The following is a 17,137-nucleotide window of genomic DNA, read 5'->3' on the forward strand; positions in this document are numbered from 1 at the left end:
CAGAATTTGAATGAATGCAGATTTGTCTGCACATGAGGGTCATTATTTGTTTGTAGATTGTGTTGCATTTGTTTTCAGAATTTTGGCACAACTTTTTTTTCCCATTAAAAAATCTACAAATGCCCTCCTCACAATTTGCAAACAAACACAAAGGAACACCTCAAAGTCTGCAAAAGCCAGGAGAGAGGGCTGGCAAAAAGTAGCAGACAATTTAAATCCGTTAAAAGTGGCCATGTTAGATGTTTTTTATCACTTATTAGCCTATATATTTGTATTTTAATAATTACATAATTACTTTGTTCATTGTAATGTCAGAGTCACCACACTAGAACATGGGAACAAATAAAAGTGAAGTACAATATTCTACATAATGGTAATTTTTAGTTATAGTCTCTTTTATAAAAGACACTGTTAAATAAATGTTTGTCTGATTATAAAAGCAACCAAGAAAAAGGCTGAGAAAAAAAAAAGAAAAGATCTTAGTAGCCTACACTGTAAAATAATTTTTGCTGCATTAAATTAAGGCCGTTTAGTCATTTCAACTGTTAAATCTTGAGTAATGATGAATTGCTTTGACTTGTGAAAGTGAAAACTGATAAACTTATGTTAATGTAAAAATATTTTGCCATGAGTTATTGATCACATTTTTCCCGAGTGTTGTTCATTGTAATGACATTGTGTTTTCCTCTTTTGTGCACTTTTACATAATACACCAACACTTGTATCTGTTCCCAAGAAAGTGGTGGCTGAAATATGTGCAGTAAGAGGACATTTTCTAACTTTCCAAAGGAAAGAAAGTATAAGACTTTGTAATGTCCATTTGTTTCCATTGCACTGGACAGTGAATAAACCCTCTCAGATAACTGTCATATGGAGGAACTAGCCTACCTGCAAGTGCATAAATTACTTAATTTATACTTGTATGCTTTATGGCTGCAATGTAAGTTGTAGGATTCCACATCTACAGAAAGGCCTACAGAAGAGTCTGCACAGACAGATGAGACATAGGCCTACAGGTGGGCAGTGTATAGCCAACTTTTCCTTTTTATTTGTTGCATGAGGCATGTGTCTAATATCTCTTGTTGCAGGCACTTGACCACTGGCTTTTCTTTACAAAGAACAATTGAAATAAAACTCAAGGAACTAAGCATATTTGTCTTTTATTAAACATTTAATGAAAAGGTTTTTTTTTTTTTTTTTTTTTTTTTTTGGCAATGTTGTGTAATATGGCACATGCAACAATGTCACAGGCCCTGTCAGGTGTGCAACCTCAGACTTTTCAGACACTGAAATCTTCCCTTTAGTTAGCCAAAGTTCATTTCATTGTGTGCCCTTGTCCTGGCAAGAGCTGCATTGTAACTGGTTTGGGTCAGGGAATGGGGTCATAAAACACCTGTCTGCTGGCAGGAGCATGTCATAATCACCTATGAAAAAATGCAGTTCTGTTAGGATCAGCATAAGTGTATGTAATACAGTGAGCTTGATATTTAATTGTGGAACTTTCCTTGCCACTTTCAAATAATGTGCATAAATGTGAATCTCTGAAAATTATTAAGTCATGCACAGATCCTGGCCATTTTGCTTTCACATTTGTGATATGGAAGATTTTAGTAAAATGCCTTTTTTTATTTGATATAATCTGGAATATTAAGAATCACAATAGTAACTGGGCTGCACATTTACATTGTGAACCCCCTTTCTGTTCACATAATCCCCTTCATTGAGGCCTTGATGGCAGCCTATAGTCTTGGTACCAATCACGTTAAAGGGATACTCCACTTTAAAATGAAAATTCTGTCATCATATACTCACCCTCATGTTGTTTCAATCCTTTATGAATTTCTTTCTTCTGCTGAACAGAAAGGAAGATATTTAGAAGAATATCAGTAACCAGACAGTTATCAGACAGTCAGGACAAGGCTTTACTGCCATCTATTGGTTGTAGAGTGCTGTTAAACCCAAAGGTGCGGTTTCCCGGACAGAGATTAAATGGATAGTTAGCCCAAAAATGAAAATTAGCCCATGATTTACTCACCCTCAAGTCATCCTAGCTGTATATGACATTTTTCTTTCAGACGAATCCAATCGGAGTCATATAAAAAAAATGTCCTGGCTCTTCCAAGCTTTAAAATGGCAGTTTCTGTTTTGAAGTCCATAAAAGTGCATCTAGCCATCATAAAAAGTTATCCACGCGCTTCCGGGGGGTTAATAAAGGCCTTCTGAAATGATGAGTTTGTGTAAGAAAAATATTCATATTTAACACGTTACAAAGTAAAATTCTAGCAGTCTACCCTTACGAAAAAGAAGTTTATTCAAGTGTTCTATTAGTATACTTCTTTTAAACTAAAAATAAGAAAGTATAGGGGAGAGCGGGGCACAACGCTTTTTGACTTTCTCAGTTTGTGTAAATCTACTTATGGTTCCCACATTAATTTCACACGTCTAGTACAATTATGTGGTTTTGTTTTATTAATACAGTATATACCTTTTTCTTGATTTACCCCGAAGGAATGGAAGTGAAATGTGACAAAATGCCCCATAGGTGGGGTACATTGTAACATGTGAGGTGCACATTGTAACATGACCGTATGACAGCTTAAATGTTATTTAATGTTAATAAATAATTAGTAATTTCTGAACATTGACTCTCAGTCTTTATTCACCTTTTTCTCATGTTTTCGCAATAGAATTCAAAAAAGTATAGAATAGAATAGCATATTTCTAATAGGGGTGCATTGTAATGCAGTGCTACAACTGTTATCAAGAAATAACAGACTGCATTCTACATTGGAATTCAACCAAGCCATGTAATAAAGAACTATATCAACTTTTAAATAACATATTGGAGATTTAAATAAAATCAGATTTGTCTAATTTAAAATAAACACAAAAAATAGAGATGAAATATTAACTTAATTAAGAAATCTATTTTTGCTATGATTTAATAAATGTCTATGATTATCTTCCAAATTTTGTTTAAATTTTGGCGCAATTTTTCCCCTATATAGTGTTGATATGGCTAGAATATAACTAGTAAATACACCAAGTTTCGTCATGCTAGCATGTGTGGAAGTATTTAAACAAGTGTGTTACAACTAGCCCCGTGTTACGTTGTGCCCCGCTCTCCCCTATACTGCAAGTGCAAAAATAATATATAGGCTAAACTATAAGTATAATGTTACAAGTATTCTTACAGTGTAAACTACTAAACTAGTAGTTTACTGAGAGTACACTTTCAGTGTGTAGGCCTACTTTCATAAACTAAAAAATTTACTACTTGTATTAAAATAGTAAACTACTGTAAGGCTGCAAGCTTACGCTGCTATTTTGAACCAATAATCGGAACAAAAGGCAGTTGAAGGATAACGTGTATGGTTCAAATATTTATCTGACTCCAATATAATTAATCTGACTCCATTAAAGTTGTTATTTTTTTAACCTCTTATTCTTTAAAGGTAAAAAGGTCTTTCTTAGAACTGATAGGAAAACATAGGGTTTAGATAACGAAAGTTATAATCAATTTAGCTTTCAACATAATCAGTGATAAAAGGAAAGATTCTCAAAGCCTTTAAAGCAGGCAAAGTAATTTATTAAATTACATGTTTAAATATACAGACAGTAGAATGGAACAACATACTGTATAGAATCTTAGTTGTAACAAATAATGCACTGTCGTGCAGAAGAGGCAGTAAAAGCCTTTCTTGTAGTATGAGTTTACGTATTACGTTAGTATGCAGTTACGCATTACGTTAGTGGCAGGGTTAAAGCCTTTTACCTTTCCTTCTTATAACCTGAGCAAAGCATTGTTAAACATGAGTGGAATACCAACACCAAAACCAACCGACAGGAAACCAAAAGATGAGGCAAATGGGCGGAGATCTAGAGGGGGAGAAGAACATTAACATATTCTCCTCAATGTATGTTTAAGTAATAGTACCTAGATTGTACATTAGGATACTTTAATGTCTCTATTAAGTTCACAACCATTCATTTCAGTTTATAAGCTGTCAGATGAGACCAAACATGGCATAGTTACATATTAGAACACACTAATAAATAAACAGTATGTAGTTGAAAGCATATGTCTTGTGAAGCAAATGGTACAGACGTGTCATTGAGGTGCAAATGACTCTGTCTCTCCCAACAGAACCATCCTGTGCCTGGAGTGTCCCAACAGTACTCAATCAGCATATTGATGAAATTCCTGCACTAGCATACTGGGATGATGAAGGCCATTGTGCCATATTTAATTCACATGTATATACCTTTAAAAGGCTTTATAAAGTACTAGGGTAGTGAAGAGTTCTGCCCATATTTGCTCAGCCCTACACTACTAGTATACTTATAAGTTCACTTGTAGTACAGATGCATTACAAATGAGAAACCTAGTTGTGTACTTAGTTTACTATTCTTACACTTATAGTACACTTAAACGTATACTTTTATATACTAAAAGTGGGCCAATTTAGTCCCAAGCAGTATTGGAATACTTACAAGTTTACTACAAGTACACATTGATATTAGTATACTTACTACATAAAGTATACTTAGATATATACTTCAATATTACTTAAATATATAATAAAATTAACTTGAAGTATACTTCTTTTTCGTAAGGGTAATTGTGCCTAAATCGCAACTTACGCAACTTGTGACGTCGGAAGTAGCATAGTGCGTCATGGCATAGCGTAAATATCAGCAGTATGTCGCATTATTTGCATAAGTTGCGCTTTAGACTTAAGTGGAATAAGTATGTTTGTTTGGCCAGAAGCTGTTTTTTTTTTTTACTTTATAAAGTTTTACATATGGATATCTTTCTCAAACAAACGCATCGCTTCGCTTCAGAAGGCCTTTATTAACCCCCCGGAGCACTTTTATGGACTTCAAAACAGCAATTCACTGCCATTATAAAGCTTGGAAGAGCCAGGACATTTTTTAATATAACTCCGATTGTATTCGTCTGAAAGAAGAATATATACGGGATGACTTGTGGGTGAGTAAATCATGGGCTAATTTTAATTTTTGGGTGAACTATCCCTTTAAGCCTAGTCATATGGTACCGCCCAAAATTGCATACTTTTACAAATGTGTAATTGTCTTAAAAACTATTAATGATAGAGAGGTGCGGTCTTTTTTGCCGTCATTATGGAGCGAATTATGTGCCATAATTTAACAAACAAATCCAGCATTTTGCAAACAAACTCAATCTACTTCGCTAAGGAAAACTCGACTCGCAAACAAACTCGATCCGCTTTGCAAAGGAAATCTCGACTCGCAAACAAACAGAAAGCAATGTGCAAGCACAAAGGTCAGTTTGAGTGAAAATGCAGTGGAGTAACAAATATGTATTGTGTTTTACAAATATAAATAAATGAGCCAAGATAATACTTCACAAATACAAACCATCCTTCAAATTGCATGTAACCTTTGAACAAATACCAAATCTAGTGCATACAAATGCATATCTGTCTGTTATGATTGTGTGACACTTCGCTTTTTATGAGATCTCTCGGCTCGATTTTCTCACAAATGCGTCCAGGCAGATTTTCTCACAAATGCGTCCAGGCAGATTTTCTCACAAATACAGTTGAGCAACTTCCTCTTCTAAAACAGTAGATGGCGCTAAACTAGAGGCTAATTTAATTGTTTCTTAACTTGCCTGTGACGTAACCTATGCAGTGCCCAAATTATTATTTTGGACACACAAATGAAACCCGCCGCTCAATTAAATGAAATGTTCTCATTCATTTATGGAGAACGAAAGAAATAGATTCGTTCAAGTGTAGACATAATCACTAATTTAGTAATTTCGCATGAGTCCGATGCAGAAAAAAATGACAAAAAGCAACATATGGCAGAGCTTATAGATTCCCCGATCCTAGAGAGAGTGAAGTGCTACTAAGTGCTAATGTGGATTTCTGTCTAGATATGCAATAAACATTTTGCAAGAGAAAACCTCAAAAAGGTTAATTATAGATCAAATAAGACAGAAACACACCCGTTCACCGGTCATTTTCCTCAGCTGTAGGCAAAGGCAAGTTTCAAATCAGTGCTTCTCCTGGGAGACTAGCGCTAAATTAGCCTCTAGTTTAGCGCCATCTACTGTTTTAGAAGAGGAAGTTGCTCAACTGCATTTGTGAGAAAATCTGCCTGGACGCATTTGTGAGAAAATCGAGCCGAGAGATCTCATAAAAAGCGAAGTGTCACACAATCATAACAGACAGATATGCATTTGTATGCACTAGATTTGGTATTTGTTCAAAGGTTACATGCAATTTGAAGGATGGTTTGTATATATTTGTGAAGTATTATCTTGGCTCATTTATTTATATTTGTAAAACACAATACATATTTGTTACTCCACTGCATTTTCACTCAAACTGACCTTTGTGCTTGCATATTGCTTTCTGTTTGTTTGCGAGTCGAGATTTCCTTTGCAAAGCGGATCGAGTTTGTTTGCGAGTCGAGTTTTCCTTTGCGAAGTAGATTGAGTTTGTTTGCAAAATGCTGGATTTGTTTGTTAAATTATGGCACATAATTCGCTCCATACGTCTTCCTCAGATTCCGCTGAAAACAGTGGTATCCAGTTTGTAGGTTTGTATACACATTCCTTGTTGCGTAATACCACTGCGCAAAAAGGCCAATGAAATCGATGTTGTTAGGCAGATCCCACGCGCAACGACCAATGGAAAAATTGCCACTGAGAGGAATATTTTTCTTACCCAATCAGAGGAAGTTTACCATAACGTATTCTAGCTAATCAGAGGACTCTGTAGCCTTGCAAGGGTACCATAGTAAGGGACAGCTATGTACAAACAGCGTCGACTCGAGTGGATAAGGAGACAGAGAGCGAACAGAGCGGAGTAGAGTTCGGGATCGTTTCGTCACGTCGCAATACATTGTAGGAACGGTACATAGATGTACTTGTTATGAAGTTTGTTAAGAACTGGTAAAATAATGATCACTGTGGGGCATCGATGAGAATGCACAAAACTCCTTTTAGTTTCTTTATTTGATGGCTCAACATGTGGATCAAGGTGTGTGGTTACTATAAAAGGATAACAACACTGCCATCAGTTACAAGAAATACAAACTATCAACTTACACTTGATGCACGCACACAGTCCACGTATCAAAAAACCCAGTCAAGGCCATCATTGCCCTTAGGCCTCGACCACCATTCAAATGGCTTCCACCATGTCCATGTGCTCAAAGAGGAAGTGGGGTGACAGATATTTAAAGGAAGTGGGGTGACAGATATATAACAGTCAGTATCGCCCTCTACTGGCTCAGTTCCTTCAGAACAGCCGCCCCCAAATTTGTCCCACAAATTTGCAATAACGTTACACTAAGCATTACTGTTAGGGACAGCAGGGAGGCGTATCAGCCGACTAACTGGTCGAAGATATGTTCTGTCTTTCACTCTCACTTCTGCAGTGCGTATTCTTCCATCTTTACCATGAATCAACTTAATTATATGACCTACAGGCCAAAGTGCTCTAGGCAACTGGTGGTCCACCACTAGGACAACGGCATTTAACTGGAGAGCATCAGTGTCGGTTTGCCATTTTGCCCTGGTTTGTAAACTGGGTAGGTAATTTCTTATGAACTGTGACCAAAACCTATCAGCAAGGATTTGACAGGACCTCCATCTTCGTCGACTGAGTAGTTCACACTCATGATACATGACCTGCGGAAGTGAAGGGTCTCGCCGCCCCATCAGAAGAAGATTTGGGGTGACAGGATCAAGATCGGCCACGTCAGTGGACACATAACCCAAAGGTTTCGAATTTAGAATCCCCTCAATCTCAACTAGGACGGTGGTCAAAACTTCGTGTGTTACGGTCTGTGAATTCAAGGTAACATTTAGAGCAGTTTTAATAGACCGAATCTCCCTCTCCCAAGAGCCTCCAAAATGTGGTGCATGAGGTGGATTAAAGAAAAATTTGATCTGGTACTCAGCTAATTTGTCTTTTAGGTCTGGGTGCAGGGCAGTGAATGCATCTTTAAGTTCTCGTTCTCCCCCTTTAAAATTTGTTCCTTGATCAGAGAACAATTCGGCAGGCTTTCCCCTTCGGGAGATAAAACGTCTTAAAGACATCAAGAAAGAATCAATGTCAAGGCTGGTTAGAACTTCAATATGTACCGCTCTTGTGGTTAAACACTTAAACAGTATTCCCCATCTTTTCTCGTTTCTTCTGCCCAATTTGACAATAAGTGGCCCAAAACAATCCATCCCTGTAGAGAAGAAGGGTGGTTGATGTAAACGTAAACGTGCTGGAGGTAAATCTGCCATTCGTGGAGATATTGGTTGAGCTCTCCATTTTTGACACTCTGCACAGCTACGTTGTTCTTTTCTCACAGCCTCTCTTCCTCTGAGAATCCAGTATTTCCTCCTCAACTCTGCAAACAAACGTTCTGCACCAGGATGTTTTAAGTTACTGTCATATTGTTGAATAAGCAGCTTGGTAACTGGATGTTTTGAATCCAAAACTATTGGATGAACTGTCTCTAATTCCAACTGATTGCAATTGCGCAGTCGGCCTCCCACTCGAATTACTTGCATTACCGTATCGAATTCTGGGGCTAATGTTACCAAACGACTTGATGATGACAGAGATTTTCCATTGCTAAGACTCTGAATCTCTTCAGGGAAACTGTCTCCTTGTGCAGATCTTAAAATCATTAATTCCGCCTGCTGATACTCCTCAGCAGAAGGACTTCGATTCTCTATTGAGGCCGCCCCATGAAGGGATTTTGCGGTAGCATAAACTAGATCCTTGAAGCTGTCAGCTTGTGAAGGTTCTGGAATTGAATAGCATGAAACTGCAGTTAGATTCAGACAAGTGATTGGTTTGCGCAGTTCTTCGGTGTCATCATTTATCAAAGCTGAAGGATTTCTTGGCCAGTATTCTGGCGACAAATGCAAGAAAGGGGGACCTTTGAACCACCTACTGTCTTCCCTAAGATCCTGTAGGGTCCGTCCTCTTGTAACATCATCTGCTGGATTATTCAATGAATCTACATAATGCCAATCTCGGGAGTCAGTCAGTTCTTGAATTTCAGCAATTCGGGTTCCAACGAATACCTTGAAATGACATGAATCAGACTGAATCCAAGTCAACACAGTTGTAGAGTCTGTCCATAAATGAACTCCAGATATCTTGATAGTAAGCTCTTTCTTTAACAGGTGGGCAAGTTGGGCTCCTGTCAGTGCTGCACATAATTCCAATCTTGGCATTGATAGCTGCTTTTTTGGTGCAACTCGTGAGCGTGCAGTTAAGAATGCTACCTCTACCCGTTTTAGTGGATCTTCTGTTCGCAAGTATCCCACACATCCATAGGCACGTTCTGAAGCGTCACAAAATATGTGAATTTCTTGCACACAATCAGTTTGGTCCATTTCAGTACTCACGTAACACCGGGGAAGTCGGATCTCATTCAAGTGTTGGAGCTCCCTTTCCCATATCTTCCAAGCCTCTAAGAGGTCACCAGGGAGTAGAGGGTCATCCCATTCTCTCTTTTTGTTCCACAACTGCTGGTCAATTATTTTTGCCCTTGTAGAAAAAGGAGTGATATATCCAAGAGGGTCATATAAACTGGCGATCATTCTGTAAATATTTCTCATAGTGATGGGGGATGATTTTGGTGTGTAAGACTTGTACATCAAAGTATCTGATTGACACAGCCACCGAAGCCCTAAAGCTGGTTCTTGAGGATCCATATCACTCTGATTAAGCCAGTGTTCACCACTCTGAGATAATACTTCCTTCGGCAGATGATGAATGATACCGGCAGCATTACTAGCCCACTGTCTTAGCTCAAAACCTCCTTCAGTAAGTAGCTTCCTCATTTTGTCCACAAGAGCTCGGGCTATCTCAATTGAAGGAAAGCTCTGTAACCAATTGTCAACATAGAAGTGCTGCTGGACAGCTTTGCATACATCTTCCGACTGACCTTGTTCAATGACATGCTGCTGCAGTGCATAAGTAGCACAACATGGTGAACAAGTTGTGCCAAAGGGAAGTACTTGCCACTCATATACACTGGGTTGGGTTTCCCTCAAAAGATCACGCCACAAGAATCTCAAGATTGGCTTATCTTCTGCTAACAACCTCACCTGGTGAAACATCCCTTTTATATCGCTACTTATAGCGAAAGAATGCTCTCTAAAACGCAGCAGAATACCCAAAAGGGATGAACTTAGATTTGGTCCTGGTAAGAGTAGCTCATTCAAATTGTGTCCCTGATATGAAAATGAACAATTAAACACAATTCTGTTCTTTCCATTATGTGTTACCATATGATGAGGGATAAACCAGGATTCTTTGGGGCATTCCTTTTCTCTGGTAACTTTAGTGACATATCCTGCATGCTCAAGTTTGGCAATCTCGGCATTATAAGCAGCAGCACGTTCTGAATCTTTGATGAGACGCTTCTCAGTATTACGAAGGTTAGCCAGAACTGCTTCAGGAGGTGCTGACAGATTGGGCATGTTCTTTACACGTAGTAAAGGAGTAGCATATCTCAGAACTCCATCCACGTCTACTCTGGCTGTTCTAGCTTGCAAGTGATCCATGGCCTCTTGATCTCGCTTAGATCTGGTAACAAGTTTTTCACTTCTGTATGGCAATACATCCAATTGCCACAACTTTTCTACTTGATGGTAGATTTCAGATGATGAAGAAACATTTGAAGTGAAAAAACAAGAAGTTGCATTACCAGCATGTAGGAGACCTTTGACTGGACCCTGTAGCGTCCATCCAAGTTTCGTTCTGACTGCCGCAGGACCTCCAGGCGGTCCTAGTCTCACTGGCTGTACAGGAGTTATCAAGTGTGGATTATCTGACCCAATCAGTATGAGTGGTCTGACATTGGTAAAATGAGGTAAGGACAATCTCCTAAGATGGTTATACTGCCGCTGAAGTCTGGTTATTGGGTAAGTATGTTCAGCCAAACCTAACTGAGTTGCAGTAAATGCTTTCTTGATTGTGTAGACTTTATTTGGCTGGTTAATGGGAGACAGACAGATAGTCACCGCAGAGCCCTGCAACACTCGCAGATCCTGTCTCACGGTTCTCAGTGTGATGCTTTCAGGATCACCTTGTAACTTTAACTTCTCTGCTGCTTCTTGAAGAAGAATCGTCCTCTCTGAACCATCATCCAATATAGCATAGGTTTCCAACGTGTGATTACCATTACGTAAGAGCACTTTACTGATTTTCAACAAAACTTGGCTACATCCAGCTCTCCGATCAAGGTAAAAAATGTCAGTTGGAGTAGAGCTTACTAGACCACAAGTTGCTGTAGTTAAGCTCTCTGCAGGCTTAACATTTACTTCATGCAATGCTTGAACATGTTTACCTTTGCAGATGTCACATGTAATTCTCAGACGACACTGGGCAGCTTGGTGTCGAAATCCGCATTTCCAACAGCGGTTATTGGACTTTATCCAATCCCTCTTCTGCTCCGTAGTAAGCTTAATGAAGTTGACACATTGATCCAAGAAATGCATATTGTTGCAACAGTAGGAGCAATACATTTTCGACTTCCCTTGTGGTTGAGGCATTGATTTCTGCTCGGAAGTGTTGTAGGTCGAACCAAGAAGCACAGTCGTTGACTTACTCTTCATATTAAAACTCTGACGCTCTCTTTGCTTGGTACCTCCTTTCCAGGGCTCATGTGAACACTCAAACACTTCCTCTTGTATCTGCAATTCATATTCGAGCCAGTCAGCAAAATCTAGAAGGGATGGTACTCCTCTCTTCAAAGGGTAGAGATATCGTCTAAAGTTAGCTCGAAAGTCATATGGTAGCTTGTTTGCTAACCTAGCTACATGTGACCCACAATAAAGTTCGACATGGCCTTCATCACCCAGTTGCTCTAACATCCCGACCAATGCTCGTACTCTCAATGCGAATTTGCGGAATCCAGTAGGATCACCATTCTGGACAACAGGTCCATCCATTAATCCAGCAATCCGACGCAGAGCAAGCTGATGGGGCTGACCATAATGTTGAATAAGTGAAGCCATTGTATCTGAGTAAGGGTGATGAGAATTACAATAAGAATCAGCTATCAAAAGTGCCTCTTCAAACTTCAAATGATCCAGTAAAATCTGGTACTTAAATTGCTCTGTGGCATCTTGTGGAAGGATATTCTCCAATGATATCCTAAGTCTAGCAAACTCTCTTGGGTCATCAGATGTAAAATCAGGGATAGACGGCTTGGGTCCCCGATATGTCATCTCTTGTACACCAGCTTGGTTATTAGAAAAACTGTAGTATCTGTGTGGAGGCACTGGTGGAGGCCTAGCATCTCGTCTTACTGGTCGACAACTTGGTGCCATGTAAGGTAAATTACAATAATCAGAGTCTGGATCCTGATAACTTGGAGTAGACGGAACTGGTAACCTCTGCATTTCAAGTCTGCAAATGCGGTCTCTGAGATCTTCCATCATACCAAGCTCTGTTTCTTTAGAAAGACGCAACTCTTTATTATCAACTCTTATCGGAGGAGGTGGCAGTGGCCATTCTTCTTCGACGGCTGCTGGCTGATACACTGATAGAGGAGAATTCTCTTCTGCTACCTCCCTAGGCTGTGAAGTACATTCAAAGGATAATGTTTCTGCTGAATTTGGTGTTGGCAACACCCCATCTTGGTCCAGCTGCCTTTGTAGCTCTGATACAGTCCGTCGCAGTCTTTTATTATCCTCTTGCATCCGATGAAAGGAATCTGCCATAGACTGAGAATACTGGGAGGTAATCTGTGGTGAACTCTTATGAATAGGTGTCTGTTCGACAGGGGGATCTTCATCCACTGTGCTCCAGTTAGTTAATGTTGAGAAATGAGAGAAAGATCCCTTCTCTTTGGCTCTCTGCATTGATCTTTGTTCAATTCTCTCATCAGGAACAAGTCGATGATTTGCTGCTGATGGTAAATTCACCTCATATTGACTCATCCATGCGGGTGGGCGAATTAGCCGCTTTGGACGAACATCAGCTGGTCGGTGATCTCTACCCCTTGCTGCATGTGCCATCTTGATCCACAGCAATTATCCAGCTCCGGCTCGAAGGACCATTTGTTATGAAGTTTGTTAAGAACTGGTAAAATAATGATCACTGTGGGGCATCGATGAGAATGCACAAAACTCCTTTTAGTTTCTTTATTTGATGGCTCAACATGTGGATCAAGGTGTGTGGTTACTATAAAAGGATAACAACACTGCCATCAGTTACAAGTATGACAAACATCAAACATTAACACATTGATGCATATAACAAGCAGGTTTCACCAGGTTTAAAAGAGTTAAACAACAGATCTAAATCCTCAAGTGACCAATTGCAAACAATGTACTACATCAACATTCATATACATACAACAAATAATATTATTCATGGTTAAGATAGAAAGGTACCCACCAAACAATCTGTACACAATCATTATACATAACAATATGAGAATATATATATATATATATATATATATATATATATATATATATATATATATAAAATACAAACTATCAACTTACACTTGATGCACGCACACAGTCCACGTATCAAAAAACCCAGTCAAGGCCGTCATTGCCCTTAGGCCTCGACCACCATTCAAATGGCTTCCACCATGTCCATGTGCTCAAAGAGGAAGTGGGGTGACAGATATTTAAAGGAAGTGGGGTGACAGATATATAACAGTCAGTATCGCCCTCTACTGGCTCAGTTCCTTCAGAACAGTACTGTATGGCAATAGGTAATTAAAATTGTAACGTTGGTCATTTGATAATACTAGGTTTAATTTAGGTTATTTTAAGGAAAATGGTTCAGTATTGCTGTATTGTGAACTATAAGTTAGATTCTGTAGTATTGTCTATAGCCGGGGTTTTCAAAGTGGGGGCCGCGGCGCCAGGGGGGCCGCAGCAAGTTGGAAGAAAAAAAAAAAAGTTTAAAAAACGTGAAAATATTTATATTATTATGAGTATTGTTATGAAATAGCATTATAATAATTTGTTGCATAGCCTATCTGAACATTATACTTTTAATGCTAATCTTTTAGAGATGCACCGATTGATTGCCTGCATGGTGACCGGAATTTCATAGATTCATAGATCGGAAAGACAAGCTTTATAGCTCACAGAATCTGACAAGTGTGTGTGTGTCACCACTGATACTTGATTAACGTTGACGTAACCTTAGTGCGAACGATTGTTTTTTCCACGTTTACTTTGTAACTTAGATCTGCAGATCTTGCACCCATCCATTTGTGAACTGCAGGTGAGCCTCCAGTGACTTGACGTTTTTAAATTGATCGGAGGTCACCGTTAAGCGCTCACTCCACAGACCAGGTAGGAGAAAATAACAGGGAAACTGAGGCTTGGTAAACTTTCATAATTATTACACCATATACTCTATGTTCATAGGGATCGATTCCGCCTATATTCTCAATTTTATTTAAGTAGCGTTGTTTGGCTTCATTATTAAGTTCGTCAGTGTACGGTATAGGCAACTTTCTCGATGCCGGTGGAGACTGGCCGGCTACGCTATAACCTTATTCCAAACCGGCCTTTGCGTTGCCTCTAAAATGGTCGCCATTACCCACAATGCACCGTTCCATAACGTCTACGCCCGAGCTCTATTACAGAGCGCACAGAGATCTATATGAGAGAGAGACAGAATAACTTCATAAACAGGATTATTATTGTATTGTTTTAGGACTTTTATGATGGCAAGCAGTAAAAGATTTATGGCAGAACAAGCTCTGGAACAATTACTGGAAAGTGACGAGGAGAAATCCGGAGCAGACAGCTTTTTCACAGATGACGAAATATTTTACCATAATGGGGAAGATCCTTTTGAGGACTGGTATGTAACTTTAAAGGGTCATGAAACCCTAAACCGAATTTTCTGAGATTTTAACAGAGGTATGCGTTGAACACCATTGAAGACAATGTTAGCATCTGTTAGATTTAATAGTAGGGGGAAAATGGTTAAATGTTAGTTTTTTTCAGCTAAATTCATCTCCCGGGTTTAAAATCTTCATCGTGTCCACGTCAAAGGCTGTGACGTGGCATAGCACTATAGTACTTTGATGACTCATCGGTGTCTCATAATTATTCATGTAACTGAGTTTTCTTATCCAATGAGAAGACACTTCTCTTAATTATTCATGACACCACGTGGATCTTTACAATGACAGACATGTCAAACTGTGATATCACGTAGTAGATGAGAGAGGCAATGATGGGACGCACGTTTGTTTTCGTGGTGCAAAAGTTCCAGTGCATCTTTCCCCGCGATGCTGCCAGGGCTAGACTCCGGCTGCGGGCGGTTGGTTGGCCAATAAACCATGGACACAATTAAACTATGTGTGTAGCAACCATTCAACTGGAGATTGGTGGACTTTGGCTGTGTACACCAATGCAGGTTGCGTCTTCCGAGTGATGCGGTCCCGAGGACTTTTCTATCACTTCAGAGGTGTGTGTGTGTGTGTGTGTGTGTGCGCGCGTCTAAAATGTAACCCTGACCGTTTTACTTACCTTTTGTTAAATAATCACTCATTATTAAAATTTAGATATTTAAATAATACCTCAATTGTATGGAACGTATGCTTAATTTGTGCAAATTTCTGTCACTGTCCATCTTTATTATGTGGGTTTAGGGGGCGTGTAGATCTAGGCTATGTACGGAACGTGTTTTTTTTTTAAGCGGAAAATTTATTATTTTCAAATATATGCATTTATAGTGTGTATAAACAAATATATATTTTATAATTATATAATTATACATGTACATTTATATGTTTTAAATACAATTATTTTTTACAATTATTACAAGATATTTTTAATAGTAAGCTGTAAGTAAGTAAGCTGGCTCACTCCTTCATAGGCTCCTAGGTAATTTCATCTGCCGGTGTGGTATAGTATTCAGTAACCGTATAGTATACGGTAACCCTGAGGACCCAATTAGTATGCCAGTAGTATGCCTGATCTAAATCTGTTCTCGCGATAACTTGTAGCTAACGTGAGCTGTTTAAGTGTTATTATGTGGTAGCTTTATGTAGAATGCTAAATCCCGCTGCTATATGCAAGGTAAAATTAAATTATATAAATTATAATTATTAAATTATATATTGTATATGTAAATTGTGTATATTCTATAGCTAATATTTACAATCTCAAGTTGCGTCAATAGCAGGAGAAAGACCGCAAAATTTAAAAATACTACTGTTATTGTGTCACGAAATGTATTTTTAAGAGTTTTTCAGTCGAGAAAGTAGTTGTTTTAATCTCAAATATGTTGTTTGTTTATACAGACAGCGCCTATTTCAAATTTTGATCTGACGTTTTCGGAGACGGGAGATCCAAGGGATCACCGGGCGCTCAGCGCTCACGTATCCCGCCTGAAAAAGCCTTATCTCGGCAAGTGCAGCAGACGTTACTCGCTGAGTCTAGTGGAGTGGTATAATTCGTCTTGTGTAGGCTATGTCTAACGGACGATCTTTGATCTCATTAATCTATCATTTTCGTTTTGGCTGGGGGCAAAGTTTAGTTTTATAACTTTATATAACGTTGAATTGTTTAGGCTATTTATCTTTAACGTTGTGCCTACTGACTTATGTTTGACTGAATCGTTTAATTACTTTATTTCTTGACTTGTATGGCTACTTATACTTTCATAATTGCTATTATTGATCAATAAAACTGAAATTTAACAAAAAGAGACAGGGTTGTGTCATTTTATTTTATATAGCCTATGTACGAATATTTTAATATATATAATATGATATCACCAACACAGCATGTATTTTTTTGTTTATGTATGGGATCATGGGAAGTATTTCAGAGTATGTTGTCTTGAAAGAAATCAAGCATCACTGACAAAGGCTCAAAAGAGACCATGACTTTCTAAAAGATCTTTTAAATATAGATGGTTTGTGTTTTTGTTTTACTTTTAGGACTGGAGAACATCTGGTAATGAGATGTCACTTTTTTCTGTTTGTTAAATGCTTAGTTAGGGTTGGGATCTCTGCAAAGGAATACCTTCTCACAACATAGCAACACTTTATAATTAACTTAATGAATTACTAGCGTAATGATAGCAGCTGACATAGTTGCACATCATCCTCTTCAGTGGACCCA

This window comes from Squalius cephalus (assembly GCF_949319135.1).
Source record: "Squalius cephalus genome assembly, chromosome: 24".
Classification (NCBI taxonomy): Eukaryota; Metazoa; Chordata; class Actinopteri; order Cypriniformes; family Leuciscidae; genus Squalius; species Squalius cephalus.